Here is a 15,302-nt window from a genome sequence, read left to right as displayed (position 1 = left end):
AAACTGCATTTCTGAGCATAGTACCGAGACATCAGGTGCACATAGAACAAAGAGTAGGGTCAGACCTCATACACATCTCTCCCTATTTCCATTTGCTAATGACTATATCTTAAAAAAACTTATCATCCGTCATTGTTCATCTATGTATACATCTTACATAATTAATGAACAATTCCATATAAAGTTTAAATGTAAAAATCTGCTATTTTCAGCTTTTGCAGTGCTAACTGCTGCCCAAATTTAGCACCACCTCAATCTTCTACGACTGTAGGGACGTGGAGCAGAAATAACTAAGCATCTTCAGCTTTCCAATCCAGGGCTAATCAGAAAGCACCTCTATTTTTGGTCCTTTTCTTCTGATTTTAACATCTAATTGGAATTACAGACCCTCTTGTATGCTTATTTACAGAGCTTTTTCAGTAACCCAGTCCTTCTACGATAGAAGTCCACTACAGGCTGAAATCTTGCTAGATATATTACTGTTATTGGTATAATTTTTAGGTTCTGTTTTGTTCGCTCAACTGGATTAGCTGCAGATTGAATGGAACTCCTAATACTGTACATTCTCAGTTGTCAGACTGATCCCTAAGATGTATTAGAACCTATTCAGTGTGATTTAGCTTGAAGAGATCTATTCCAGGATCAAATTGTTGGCAGGTTGTTGGATTATAGTTCTAAGCATTTTAAGAATTAACATTAGTTTGTCCTTGATTCTTCTGCAGGGATATAGATTTATTGAGCTACACCCATCACAGTGCTCCCAAGGCACACTCAATTCCACCAGGCACTACCAATCCTCTATGTTAATATTTATCCTCTCCTCTGTGCAGTTCTTCCTCTATCCGTTAATAACAAATATCCCTATATCAGGTCTTCTAATCTGTAGGTCACATCTGAGGGCTCTGGAATTTGCATATGTAAGTAAAATATTGCTTTTATCTTCCATTTATGTTCTTTACATAGTTTATTTTAGAGCAATGTCCTTTTAGTATGGACACAGGAAGACAGAACATGCTATGCTTTTGTAACTTGGGAGTTAACTGACTCTGAATAACATTTACTCATGGGCATCTGTCATATTTACTTGACTTAAGTCTCAGTTGCTCTTAGTTCCTAACACCCCAAAAGGGGGGTCCAGCCAAAGGATTTGGGCAGACCCAAGGCAAGCTGTAAGCTACTCTGGCTTTGAAAAGGGACGGGCTAAGGGACACCATAAGAAGTATAATGAGTTACTAGCACAGTCATTGAAATAACTCTTTCATGACCCAAAAAGAGGTAACTGACGTTAAGAAAAACTGCCTGCCTGAAGACTCTAGTCTGGGATATATGGCAAGATGTTCCCAGAAATAGCCACTCTTTAAGCTTAATATATCTCTTACTGTGTTTATACAAAATGACTAGAAATATTAGTAAGAAGTTATTTTAATAGGAAGGATTGTTATGAATTACTAGCTAAGGGAAGGAGAAAACAATATGGCCTAAGATGGAATCCTGATCTTGGGTGAGTCTCCTAGTGTTCTAGAGTTCTGAGCCCATGGGTGAGATTTTGTTCTTAAGTAAATCCCCTTGAAGGAAGGGCATTACATCTGTTCATTGTTATGATAATATTCAGCAATATTATGTGTAATTGCTAGCCCCAACCCTTCATGATAATGATGTGAGACTTGAATAAATGGTGACTGATCACCAACCAGCCTGGTGGTCTCCATTCCTTAATTCATCCATCACTGTCAGATGATCAAGGGGGATTCGACCCCAAACACACCCAGAGGACCCTCGGGCCACTGCGGGACGGTGACCCTCTGGAATAGCGACAACAGGTAACACACCATCTTCATGGGGTATCAATCCATAGAAGGAAGAATATGGGTACAGAACATAAAACTAAGGAACCTCGTGAAAAGGATTTTCAGGTATTTGTTTTTATGTTAATTTATGGTCTCCTTTTATTGCAATCTCTAACTCTAAGTTAGAGAGGGTGGTTGAGAATGACAACCCTACACACCGCTTGCTCATTTGTATAAACCAAGTCATGACAATTTACAAAGGAAATATTTTAAATGTTTAAAATCTTAAAATAATATAATAAACAGTAATTTATTTAATATGTAAAATGACCACACTGGGAATTATTTTTTACTGGGTAACTGGGAATTATTATTAGCTTCATCATATATATGAAGAAATTGAGACTCTAAGGCCAAGAAATCTGCACAAGTGTGCTCAATTAGCATATGCACCACTTAGTGAACAGTTAAGAGTATATATTACAAAGAACTGGCATTGATGGTTGTGATGGGGAAAGCAAAGTATCTTTTTATTGTGTTTTGTTTTGTTTTGGGGCCACACCTGGATATGCTTGGTGGTTTCCTTTCTTTGAACTCAGGAATTACTTCTGGAAGTACTCAGAGGACCATATAGAATGCTGGGGGTAGATTTTACGTCAGCCATATGTAAGGCAAGCGCCCTACAAGCTGCCCTATCAATCCAGCCCTGTATCTATAATTTCTTATTTTTATATATAATTGTAACAAGCCTGTTAAAGGTTTAGAAAGTAGTAGCACATCTATTTGTTAGTTTATCCAACACCATTCATGTGGGATCAACAACATATTATTATCGCATATTTTAACCATTTGAAAAAGGTAGAGAAAAATTTTTTTTTTCCCTAAAGTTTTTTAGAGGCGGAAGTACCACAGTTGGCAGTACTCAGGGCTTATTACTGACAGTTTTTTAAAGTCCTGGCTCTGCTCAGGAATCATATAAGGTACTGAGGATAGAACCAGGTCAGTCACCTCCAAGTAAAGCATCTTAACCCCTTTAATATCTCTCCAGACCAACCATCTTAAGTGAGTCTAAGGCAGCATGGTAGGCGATAATGCGACAAGATGAAGACATTTTTATGATATATAATGTATTAAAGAGTAAACATGGTAAATATGCTGCTCAAGGTCATGTATTAACTGTGATGCAAGTGGACTCTGGGATGACTTATGTGAAGTGGTGAGGAGAGATAGCCACTTTCTCATGATCTACCTCTGCCACGATTGGACCAGCTGGGAAGATTAGGAATAATAAATTTAGTGATGAGCCCTGGATAGCACAGACCTCGGGGCCTGCTAGTCACATTGGGTAGCTTTCAAGTCACTCATGATGTCCACCTGTTTTGTGCAACGCGGAAGTTACTACCCACCACCCAATTTCTAGAAGAGCAATGGACTCATACTGGAGTGAAAATTTTTTCTCTTTGCAGGAAAGGAAAGCTAGTAGTGGGTTTTATTCAGGACTTTTAGTTTTATGCATTCTTAAAGAATTTCAGGAGACAAGCAGTAGAGTAAAGACAATTTTTATTGGAAAGCTTTTGAGGTAAGAGATGGAGGGATGGAGGGAGGGAGGGAAGGCGAGACAGAGAGAGAGAATGAAGTCTTCTCCACAGTAACAGAGAGCCCCAGCTCACATCCCAGCATTAGATATAAAAGTATATATCTCCATAGGGGATATGTGAACAACATATGTGCTCAGCAACCATCTGTGCTTGGCCACAACACATGGTTACAGGTACTACATGGGATCGAGCAGCGTATGCACAACTTTCTTTTTTTAAAGTTGGCTTTTACAGGGTTCCTGTGTCTACAAGGTCTGTTCTAACAGCCTTAGGGATGGTTGGTTGTTACTTGCCATGAATTCCGTTGTCATGAGTACCCTTCCCTATCTACCTGCCTGCCTCACCTGTGTCTCCTTTCTTGAGATTTATACTTTTATTCTTTTATAATTTATAATTTATATAAGACATGTGTATTAGGAATCTCTCGCCACTCTGGAGAAGTTGGTGTTCTCTCTTTGGCAAAATAATTTCTATATATCTGTCTCTCTCTCCACCCCCTTCCTCAAAAATTCCAAATAAAACATGTTATAATTCATTCCTGAAGCTCTTTTCTGAGAGGCAAGGTAACAGACCCAAAAGTCCTGGGTAAGGTCTAGGACTTGAAGTCTGTGGGCCTCCAGAGATGGCTTATGTGAGGCAGAGAGGAGAGATGATTACTTTGCCCCAATACACCTTTTCCACCCCAAGACCAGCTGGGAAGACTATAACTGATAAAGTCTATGATAAGCCCCATGTGCACGAGGGGCCAACTGCTTGGTCTTCTCAGAAAGGGATTTGATTCCCACAACCTGATTACTTCGGGATTCTCGGGCTCAAACTGGAGTGAGGAATTGTTCTTTGCAGGAAAGAGCATTACCCAGGGTTTCAGGGTCGTGTTTTTATCACAAAAAGACATTTCAGGAGTAGAGGAGCAGTGAAGTAAAAATAGGTTTTATTTTCAGGCTTTTAGTAAGGGTAAGGGAGAAAGAGAAAGAGAGAGAGAGAGAGAGAGAGAGAGAGAGAGAGAGAGAGATATTAAGGAATCCAAGTGAGAACACCAGCTTTTCCAAAGGTGGAGAGAGCCCTGAATGGTTTTAAGGTAATATTTTATATGAATAAGACCTTCAGATTACCTTGGTCTGGAATGTCCTAGAGTCTTCTGAGGCCTGAGCCATGAGGGTTAATTAGATTAAACAAAGCAATTGAGAAATTTCCTTTGCTTCCCTTTTGTAGGGATGGGTTCACCCCCTTCAGGGTCAGCTGCTGGAGAAGGTCTGAGACACATAGACAGGGCAGATATTTCAAGGTTTTATTCACACACCAAAGCAAACACACACAAGGAACTCCGTGCTGAGGACACTCATACAAGGTATTCAGTGTTGAGGGTTTCTCAAGACTAAGAAACTTGGAACTCCAATCGTCCTCCAGGAGATGTTTTTAAGCCCTATTCCCTCTTGCCCGGGTACATGCCTGAGTGTCTGGGTTCTCTTGCCAGGTGCCTTCTCACAACCTTGAGGAAAAAAGCGGGAGCTACCGAACAGAAACAGAGCAGTTAACACATCTTGTTACTTGTTACTTGAACCATCCTTGGTATCTGTGGTCATATGTCTGTGTGTTTATGTATGTACCCTTGGGGAGTCTGGCATGTTTTTATTACTAGGTTGGGATGTTTATCTTACTCGGTTGTAAACTCATGACCGTAAGGGACAAAATAAGTCTGGCTTTCCAAAATGGAGTCTCCCTGGTACTTTCAAATGAAGCCAGCACACAGTATAAGATCTAAGCCAATTAAAGACAGAAAGAAAGAACTTGTGAATAAACATGTCACAAGTTAGCAAGGCAGAACTTTTTTTCTTTCTGAGTCCAGAAGCTAAATATTTCAAATTCACAGCACTCTAGGTTATGCTAGACACACACCTGTGTTTATGTCCAAGACCAGATCAGACCCCTTGGACTCTTGGGTGGAACACAGAAATCACTCATGGACATGCTGAATCTACTGACTCTCTAACATTTTGGGGGAACCCTTGCCAATGCATGGGATGATGTTTTCTCCTGAAACATTTAGGTACCTTTGCCACAGCATGGAGTATATTTCACTCCTGCAAACTTTAAGGGATTAAATTCTTCCCACAAAATTTACAGCAGATTATGGAAATTTACACCTAACATGTAAGTCAGAAGGGGTTAAAACTCAGGAGAAGAAAAATTAAGGGACCCTAAGAAAGACAATGCCACAGATGCTTAGATGCCTATTTTAGATTTTCCTCTCTATAGATTGTTGCTAACTGATAAGAAATATGGAAGATTAGACACCAATTCCTAAATACTCCTTTTTAGTGTTTGGGGGGAAAATGCTTGCAGCTACAGTCTCAAATATACATATTAACTGCAGGAAACTTCAATTCTCACACCTTCCCTTCTGGGTAATCCTTCTCCCAGGGAACATTTGTATGTTTGTTGCTGAATAAGCAACTGTAAAAGACTAAAGGGGAAAATAGGCCATTTTAAAACTGCTACATTGCCACTTTGACTTTAGTGATTTATAGGAATGGACAGTCGCAGGAACTGTGGGAAATAATTGTAGTCAGCTTCTCAGATTACATTGATAATTAGTCTATACACTACATGTAAATGCATGCTGTTATTAAAATAAATTTATTTCATGAAAGCCTTATCGCCAGATGTCAGACCTAGTTTTGACCTTAAGAGAACTAAGCTTTATGTATAAGCGTAGATATCTCTGTTTCTTGGTAAACTTTGTGCCTGTTTTAACCTGCTAATGTAAAGTTTTCTAGGGACAAAATGACTGACTGCTGGTAAGATAGCACATTCCTGCAATCAGAAATCACCCTGTGAGCCCCCTACCCATGCCACCTTACACCCGCCCCCACAAGGAAGACAGGATTTATCAGCCTATCTTGCCCCTGGTAACCACAGGGCTGCATTTCATGCTTCCTTTACATCCAACCTCTTTGGATAATGGGATGTCAGACCAAATGCACCAGTCTTTTGTTCCCTTCCAATGGCAACTTTAAAACTCCACTTGGTGTCTCCCAAGACACAGCTCTATTCCTAGCCTCACTAGATGTCATTAGAGCCCCAATAAACATATTCTATTTCTTCACTTTACTTGCCTTTGTCCCATGCCCACACTGTGACCTTGCAGTTAATATGTGTTTTCCCTAGAAAACAATGTTCTAAGAATAAAACTCTTAAACACAAGTATGGTTATTCATCATGTGGAATAAACTTTTTGCCCAGTGTAATATGTGTTATAAGATTTTTAATTGGGAGCATCCTAAAGCCTCTGGGCATCTGTAGAACTGAATTAATGCTTTTTGTTTAGAGAAGACTACAACAAACTTTAATAATGCATCAGAAACTTACAATTTAGTACTGAAAGTAGGTAAAGGGATTTTCATGCTGACCTGTCTGTACCTGTATTGCAAACATAGGGAAGGCTAGAGTGGGGTCGGGGATGGGGTAGTGGCAGAAGGGAAACTGAGAACAATGGTGGTGGGAAGTGTACACTAGTGAAGGGATGGGTATTGAAATATCCCATGACTGAAATCTACTCACGAAACTCTTTGTAGCTTTGTATCTCACAGTAATTCAATAGAAATTAAAAGAAAAAAATAATGTAGAGTAAAATCTCATGCTAAATGAGGCAATCATTAACAAATTTTCTTATTTCCTGGAAAATCAATTTATACTAAGTTCAGTAAGATGAGAAATTTAAATCTGTGAGTTGTTATATAAGGAGCATAGATAATTTTTTTTACTTTTTAATAATGTAGGAGTACCACTATTTGTTTATCTATTGACTAAGTTGATTGAATTGGGCATGAACTCCACCATAGATAAATAGTTTAAGTAAGAAAGATTATAGATAGAGATATTGTTAGGGCAACAAAAAAATTCTGTTAAAAGTGAAGCTGGTTAGTGTGTGTTTTTGAAAGGGCAGTGACACTTTATCTCTCCTGCCTCCTGCATTTGGTGGTCCCAGACTGTATCCCCCACCCCGGGGAGGCCAATGGTGATGGGTAGGCGAAGGAAGGAACAACGGCCAACGGTCGGTATCAATTATAGTTTATTCCAATATCCACTCACCTTCTGCTTCTCTCTCTCGAGCCCGAGCCCCCTCCAATCTTACAGTCTTAGTTTATATAGCAATCACATAGGGTGATGACACAAAGGTGGGTTGAACATTAACAAATCAACAAAGAGGTAACACCACTCCCATAGGAGATTAACTCAGACAAAATCTCATTTAAAGAGATTATTCCGGATTACTAGGAGATCTGTTCAAAATTGGAATCCCAATGAGGTGTGTTCTTTCCTCAGTTAGTAATCCACTTAAATAGTTTTAGTAAATCTACTTCTAACATTTTAGCAATGTCAGTGTCATTCTGTATGAGCACAGTAAGAGATATAAACTTACAGTTTGGTTCTTCCTGAGGACATCTCAATATATATATATATATATATATATATATATATATATATTAGACCACAGTCCTCAGATCAGGTTACCAGGTTAGACATCCTAACCCCAGTAAAGTCCTAGTCCTAGTCTCGTCATTACTTTTGTATCATGACGGCATTTGTCCATGATCATGAACTCAACTTATAGTTGAGTATTGTAGTGCTTTGGCCTGGCCAATTTCAATGCAAGGGTAGCTCACAGCTTGCCCTGAGTCTATTCAGTCCCTCATCAGGACCCTGCTTTTGGGGTGCTAGGAACTAAGGGCAACTGAGTCAAGAAATTATATGCCCAGGAATAAATATTATTCTGAGTTAATCAACGCCCAAGTTGCAAAGCATATTTTTTTCATTTTTATTAGTGAAACACCATGAGGTACAGTTGTAGACTTACAAATTATTGTGTTTCGGTTTTAGTTATACAATGATCAAGTACCCATCCCTCCACCAGTGCCCATTTTCCACCACCACGGGTCCCAGTATCACTCCCACCCCCCATCCACTCCATCCCACACTGCCTATGTGGCAGGGCATTACCTTTTGTTCTCTCTCTCTCCTTTTGGGTCTTGTGGTTTGCAAAAGAGGCATTGAGTGGCAACCATGTTTGGTCTATAGTCTACTTACAGCATGTTTCTCCCATCCTTGGAGGATCTTGCCAACACCCTTTATTTGGTGCTACTTCTCTATCTGAGCTCCATTTTCCCCTAGAATATGTGGCTGTTCTCCAAGCCATGGAGCAAAACTCATGGTACTAATCTTGTCCACTCTTGGGTGTTATTCTCCTATTTTGTTACTTTATGTTCCCCAGATGAATGCAATCTTTCTATGCGTATCCCTCTCTTTCTGACTCATTTCGCTTAACATGATACTTTCCATGTAGTACCACTTGTTTGTAAATTTCATGACTTCATCTTTTCTAACAGCTACATAGTACTCCATTGTGTAACTGTACCAAAGTTTCTTTACCAGTCATCTGTTCTTGGGCACTCAAGTTTTTTCCAGATTCTGTCTATTGTAAAGAGTGCTGCAATGAACAAACAAGTGCAGGAGTCACTTCAACTATACTTTTTTGCCTCTTCAGGATACATTCCCAGGAGTGGTATTACTGGATCCAATGGGAGATGAATTTCTAACTTTTTGAGAATCGTGCATAGTGTTTTCCAAAAGGGCTGAACCAGTTGGCATTCCCACCAGCAATGAAGGAGGGTCCCTTTCTTGCCACATCCGTGCCAGCATCGGTTGCTTTTGTTCTTTTGGATGTGGGCCAGTCTCTGTGGTGTAAAATGATATCTCATTGTTGTTTTAATCTGTATCTCCCTGATGATTATTGATGTAGAGCATTTTCTCATGTGCCTTTTAGTCATTCAGATTTCTTCACAAAGCATAATATTAACTGTCTTGCTGTGCCCATACAGAAAGGACATTCCTTTAAAGTATACTATACCAAAGAGGGAGAAAAGCAATATTTAACTTACAAGTTCAATGTCCTAAAAGGATCTGATCTTGCAGAATCTTATTAGGGAAAATATGATAAATTGGTTGGAGAGGAGAGTACAGAGTAGAATTTACAGATAACACAGAGGAATGGGAGTGACTCGGGAGCACTGTGATGGGTGTAACCTGAGAAACCTAAGGTCCCTGTGGCAAGGGAGAAAGGACAAACCAATGTTATTATAAAGGTTAGTTCTAAAATGAAATGAAGAAACTTCACAGGATGCAATGAATATAAACAAATTTGTAGAAGATTTGAGGTTGCATTTTTTGTTTTGTTTTGATTTTAATGAATCACTGTGAGATATAGTTACAGACTTACAAACTTTTGTGATTACATTTCAGTCATACAATGATTGAGCACCCATTCCTCCACCAGAGTTCATTCACCACAAATGTTCCCAGTATCCCTCCCACCACCCCCAACCCCCCCTTGCCTCTGTAGCAGGCACATTCCCTTTTACTCTATCTCTCCTTTTTGGGTGTTTTGGTTTGTAATACAGATACTAAGTGGCGATCATCTAATTTCAGCAGGCATCTCCCATCCGGAGCGAGCCCTCCTAGCATCATTTACTTAGTGTTCCCTTCTCTATCCCAGCTGCCTTTTCCCCCAGCATGTGAGGCCGGCTTCCAAGCTGGGGAGTGATCCTCCTGGCCTATTATCCTTGGGTGTTTGTTTTACATTATGTTACTTTATATTCCACAAATAAGTGCAATCGTTCTGTCGGTCCATCTCTCATTTCACTTATCATGATACTCTCCATGTTGATCCACTTATATGAAAATTTCATGATTTCATCTTTTCTAACAGCTGTATTGTATTCCATTGTGTAGATGTACCAAAGTTTCTTTAACTAGTCATCTGTTCTCAGGCACTTGGGTTTTTTCCAGATCCTGGCTATTGTGATTAGTGCTGCAATAAACATATAAGTGCAGATGTCATTTCTACTGTATTTTTGCATCTCTGTGATATATTCCCAGGAGTGGTATTGCTGGGTCAAATGGGAGCTCAATATCTAGTTTTTTGAGAAACTTCCATATTGTTTTCCAAAAACCATTTTCACCAGCAGTGAAGGAGAGTCCCTTTATCCCCACATCCATGCCAACACCGGTTGATTTTGTTCTTTCGGATGTATGCCAGTCTCTGTGGTATGAGATGATATCTCATTTTTGTTTTGATCTGCAACTCTCTGATGGTTACTGATAAAGAAGATTTTTCCTGTGCCTTTGGACCTTTGAATTTCTTCTTTGAGAAAGTTTCTGTTCATTTAATCGCCCCATTTTTTGATGGGATTGGATGCTTTCTTGTTGCAGAGTTCAATTGTGGTTGTATTTAAAAAAATAAAATTATATGGTCAAATTGGATTGTTATAAGATCTTTAAATTATTGTATCTTTAAAATTATTCTAATAGTTTTGGTGATATCTATGGAAAATGATATTCGACAAGTGCTACAAACTCACTGAACAATGCTCATAGATAACTGGAAATCAAAGGTTTTATTGTGGGACTCAATAAATTAACTATAATTTTAATATTATAATTAATATAAATATGATATGCCAATATATTAATATATTATTCTTCCGCCCCTCTTGGAGAGTCCGGCAAGTTACCGAGACTATCTTGCCTGCATGGCAAATCCTGGCAAGCTCCCCGTGATGTATTCAATATGCCAAACACAGTAACAACAAGTCTCACAATGGAGACTTTACTGGGCCCACTCGACCAAGTCTCTGAACAATGAGAGGACAGTCCTACAGCGCTATAATATAAATATCCACACACACACACACACACAAACTGTCCTCCCATATTCACCGATTTTGCTCGAGCGGGCCCAGTAATGTCTCCATTTTGAGACTTGTTACTGTGTTTGGCATATTGAATATGTCACAGGGATTTTGCCAGGCTTTGCCTTGGGGGCGAGATACTCTCGGTAGCTTGCCAGGCTCTCCGAGAGGGGCAAAGAAATCAAACCCGGCTCGACTGGGTTGGCTGTGCGCAAGGCAAACGCCCTGCCGATGTGCTATCAGCTCCAGTCCAATATACATATATTATAATTAAATATAATACAGTTTTTAAACTGTATTTCTTATCTCTAAAGATTTTACTAAAGCTTCTTTGATCTCTGACCCACAACAAATGGTAGATTACATCGTATTATGAATAAAGTTAAACATTTGCCTTTCTCTCTTCTTCGCAGATTCTGTATTTCTCAGTGTTCAAGGCACTATTTTGGTTTGCATAAATTCAGATAGGAAGACTCTCTCTTCTCTATATTAGTGTCTACCCCACATACAAACAAAAAATCTCAAAGACAGCTATGGGTCCACAGAGGCTTCTTCCAGGGAAGCAGAGAGCTAAAGTGGGATGAGTTTAAAAGACACAAAAATGTCCAGTGATAACAGGTAGTGTTACAAATAATCTATACACTTCAGGAAACCATAGAGGCAGGCCAGATCAAAGAAGAGATGGAAATTTTCTCTGCTATGGAAAACAAAGAAACTCCAGATCTGTAAATGTACCCCAAATCTGCAAAAACTAACAACCAACTAGGCCCTGCTTCCAGTGTGAAGTCCTGGAGACCAAAATCTCTCGCAAACCTAGAGAGGGATGCAGTGGACTACTTCCTGCCTGTATATAAGACGTAATTATGAAGTTTGTGGCATTGTCAGTCCATTTTCTCTTAATTTATTTCTGAGAGATGTTGCTACACCAAGTATTTTAAAGGTTCACTAGCAGTAACTGGTTTATTCTCAATGCCACATAATATAACACTGTATATACTCACAGTCTATTTGTCTTTCATTGTTGTTGACAGACATTTTGAGACATTTTGTATATTTTCAATTTTAGTGATTTAGTGCTTCCATGAACATTTGGAAATACCCATTTAAGCATACTTGTGTACATTCTTTAGTATATATCTAGGAGTGCTATTCTTGGTCGGAGGTTGTATTTATGTTCATGTTTTTAGCAGTTCAGGATATATATATATATATATATATATATATATATAAATTTTTTAAAAATTTTATTAGTGAGACACCATGAGGTAGAGTTGTAGACTTAACAAATTTTTGTGCTCGGGTTTCAATTATACAATGATAAAATACCAATCCCTCCACCAGTGCCCATTTTCCACCACCACGGATCCCAGTATCCCTCCCACCCTCCATCCACCCAATCCCATCCTGCCTCTGTGGCAGGGCATACCCTTTTGTTCTCCCTCTCCTTTTGGGTCTTGTGGTTTGCAAAAGAGGCATTGAGTGACAATCATGTTTGGTCTATAGTCTACTTAGAGCATGCTTCTCCCATCCTGGAAGAATCCTCCCAACACCATTTCTTTATGCTCCCTTCTTTATCTGAACTCCCTTTTCCCCTAGCATGTGTAGCTGGCCTCCAAGCCATGGAGCAAAATTCCTGGTACTAATCTCGGCCATAGGAGACTAATACTCAGGATATATATTTTAAAAATGAAAATAATACTATGTGAATAATACCCAAAGACAGTAGAAACAAGGGTAAGGAGGACTGGTCCATGGTAGGAATCTTGCTATAACAGGAAAAGGGTAGGGCAGTTAGGACAGAGAAAGAACCACAATCAAAATGATAGTTGGAAATAATGGCTCTGGACAAGGACTTCAGGCAGAAAGGAGGTTATGTGATATGCACGAAGCAATTTCAGTAACAGTATTGCAAAATACAATGCCTAAAAGGAAACTAAGAGAGAGAGAAAAAGAGAGAAGTAAAACATCTTCCATAGAGAAAGGATGAATGGATGGGGAATGAGGCAAGCAGGAGGGAAAAGGCACATTAGTGGTGGGAAATGTGCACTGATGAAAGATGGGTGTTTGAACATTGTCCGTCTAAAACTCAACCATGAACATCTTTGTATTTGTATATCTCACAGTGATTCAATAATTTAAAAAAGAGACTATTTGTATATCTCACAGTGATTCAATAATTTAAAAAAGAGACTCCTAGAAACAAATGAGAATGAGACAAAAGCTACCAGAACTTGTGGGACACAGCAGAACTGGAGTTGAGGAAAGTTGATAACTATGCAAGCATTCATTAGGAAGGAAGAAAGTGTTCACGTCTATAAACTAACTTCAGAGCTTAATAAAATAAAACAAAGAACCAACAGAAATAGTCCAGCTCAGGTAAGAAGAAGTAAATAATAAAGTATAGGGCATAAATTTATGAACTGGAAACTTTAAAAAAATCCAAAAGTTTAACAAAAATTAGTTTTTTTTAAAAAAATACAAGGTTGATAAACCTCCAGCAAGATTCACAAAGACAGAGCAAAAACTCTAATTAACCAAATCAGAAATGAAAAAGGAGGTATTACAACAGATACTTCAAAAACTAAAAGGATCATCAAATTACTTTGACAATATTTATTCTAATGAACAAAAAATTCCTAGAAGAAATGTATAAATTCTTGGAATCCTATAACCTCCCCAGGCTGCACCAGCTGGATGATATGGAAAAACTGAAGAGAAACTTTAGTATCTAGGAGGTTGAAATGATATTCAAAACCATTTGATAAGGGATTAATATCCAAGATATATGAGGCACTGGTAGAACTTTGCAAGAAAAATATATCCAGCACCATAAAAAATGGGTAGAAGAAATGAACAGAAACTTCGTCAAAGACAAAGTTATAATTGCGAAAAGGCACACAAAAATGGCATACATTATGACTCATCAGGCATATGTAAATCGAAACAGGGAGATGTCAATTTATACCAAAAAAAAAAAGAACAAGAACAACCAGTGTTTTTGCGGATGCAAGGAGAAAAGGTATTCTTACCAGTCCACATTGGTGAGAATGCAGACTGGTCCAGCCTTTTTTGGAAAAGAATATGGGGATTCCAAAAAAAAAATCAAACTAGAAATTGATCTTCCATATGACCAAGCAGTACCACTTCTTATAATATACTTCAGGGCGACAAAAACACAGCAGGAATGCCATCTTCACTTCTTGGTTGACTGTCTCACTATTCACAATAGCCAGAATCTGGAAACAACCTGAGTATCTGAGAACAAGCAATTTGATAAAGAAACTATGGTAAATCTACACAAAGTAGTACTACAAAGCCACCAGGAACAACAAAGTTATAAAATTTGCTTATAAATTGATGAACATGGAGAGTATTCTGCTGAGTGAAATGAGTCAGAATGAGAAGGACAGACAGAATGATTGCACTCATTTGTGTAATATCTATATATGTATATATACAGATATTACACTATATAAACATATATACATAATATAAAACCACTACCCAAGGACAGTAGAAACAAAGTCCAGGAAGATTGGTTCACAGCTGTAAGCTTGCCTTAAATGCTTTGAGGTAGAATGCAGTTGGGTTAGAGAAGGTACCACTATGACAATGATAGCTATAAATGATAACTCAGGATAAAATCTGCGTGTTGAAGTAGTAAGGAAGAAAATGATAGACTCAGCACCTGTTTTGTAAAACTATAATGCCAAAAAAGGAAAAAAGAGAGAGATAAAGAATAAAATTTCCTGCCATAGAGGCAGGCAGGGTGAGGGTGGCAGGAGGAAAACTGGGGATATTAGTGGTGGGAATCGTACACGGTTGGAGGAATGAGTGCTGGAACATTGCAGGTTGAAACTCAATTCTGATCAGCTTTGTAACTGTGTATATAATGGTGCTTGAATAAAAATGTCCAGGCTTAGATGGATTAATTAGTGAATTATTTTAAAACCTATAAAGAACACTTATTTCCAATCCTTTTATTTTATTTTTAACCATTTATTTATTATTAATGTTTTTCTTTTTGGGTCACTCCCGGCTATTCTCATGGGTTACTACTGGCTCTGCATTCAGTAATCACTCCTGGTTGTGCTACGGGGACCATATTGAATGCTGGGAATTTTACCCAGGTCGGCCAAGTGCGAGGCAAATACCCTACCTGCTGTGCT

Source organism: Sorex fumeus, unplaced genomic scaffold (assembly GCF_029834395.1).
Source record: "Sorex fumeus unplaced genomic scaffold, SorFum_2.1 ptg000073l, whole genome shotgun sequence".
Lineage (NCBI taxonomy): Eukaryota > Metazoa > Chordata > Mammalia > Eulipotyphla > Soricidae > Sorex > Sorex fumeus.
The sequence above is the reverse complement of the archived record's forward strand: the minus strand, read 5'-3'. Positions refer to the sequence as shown.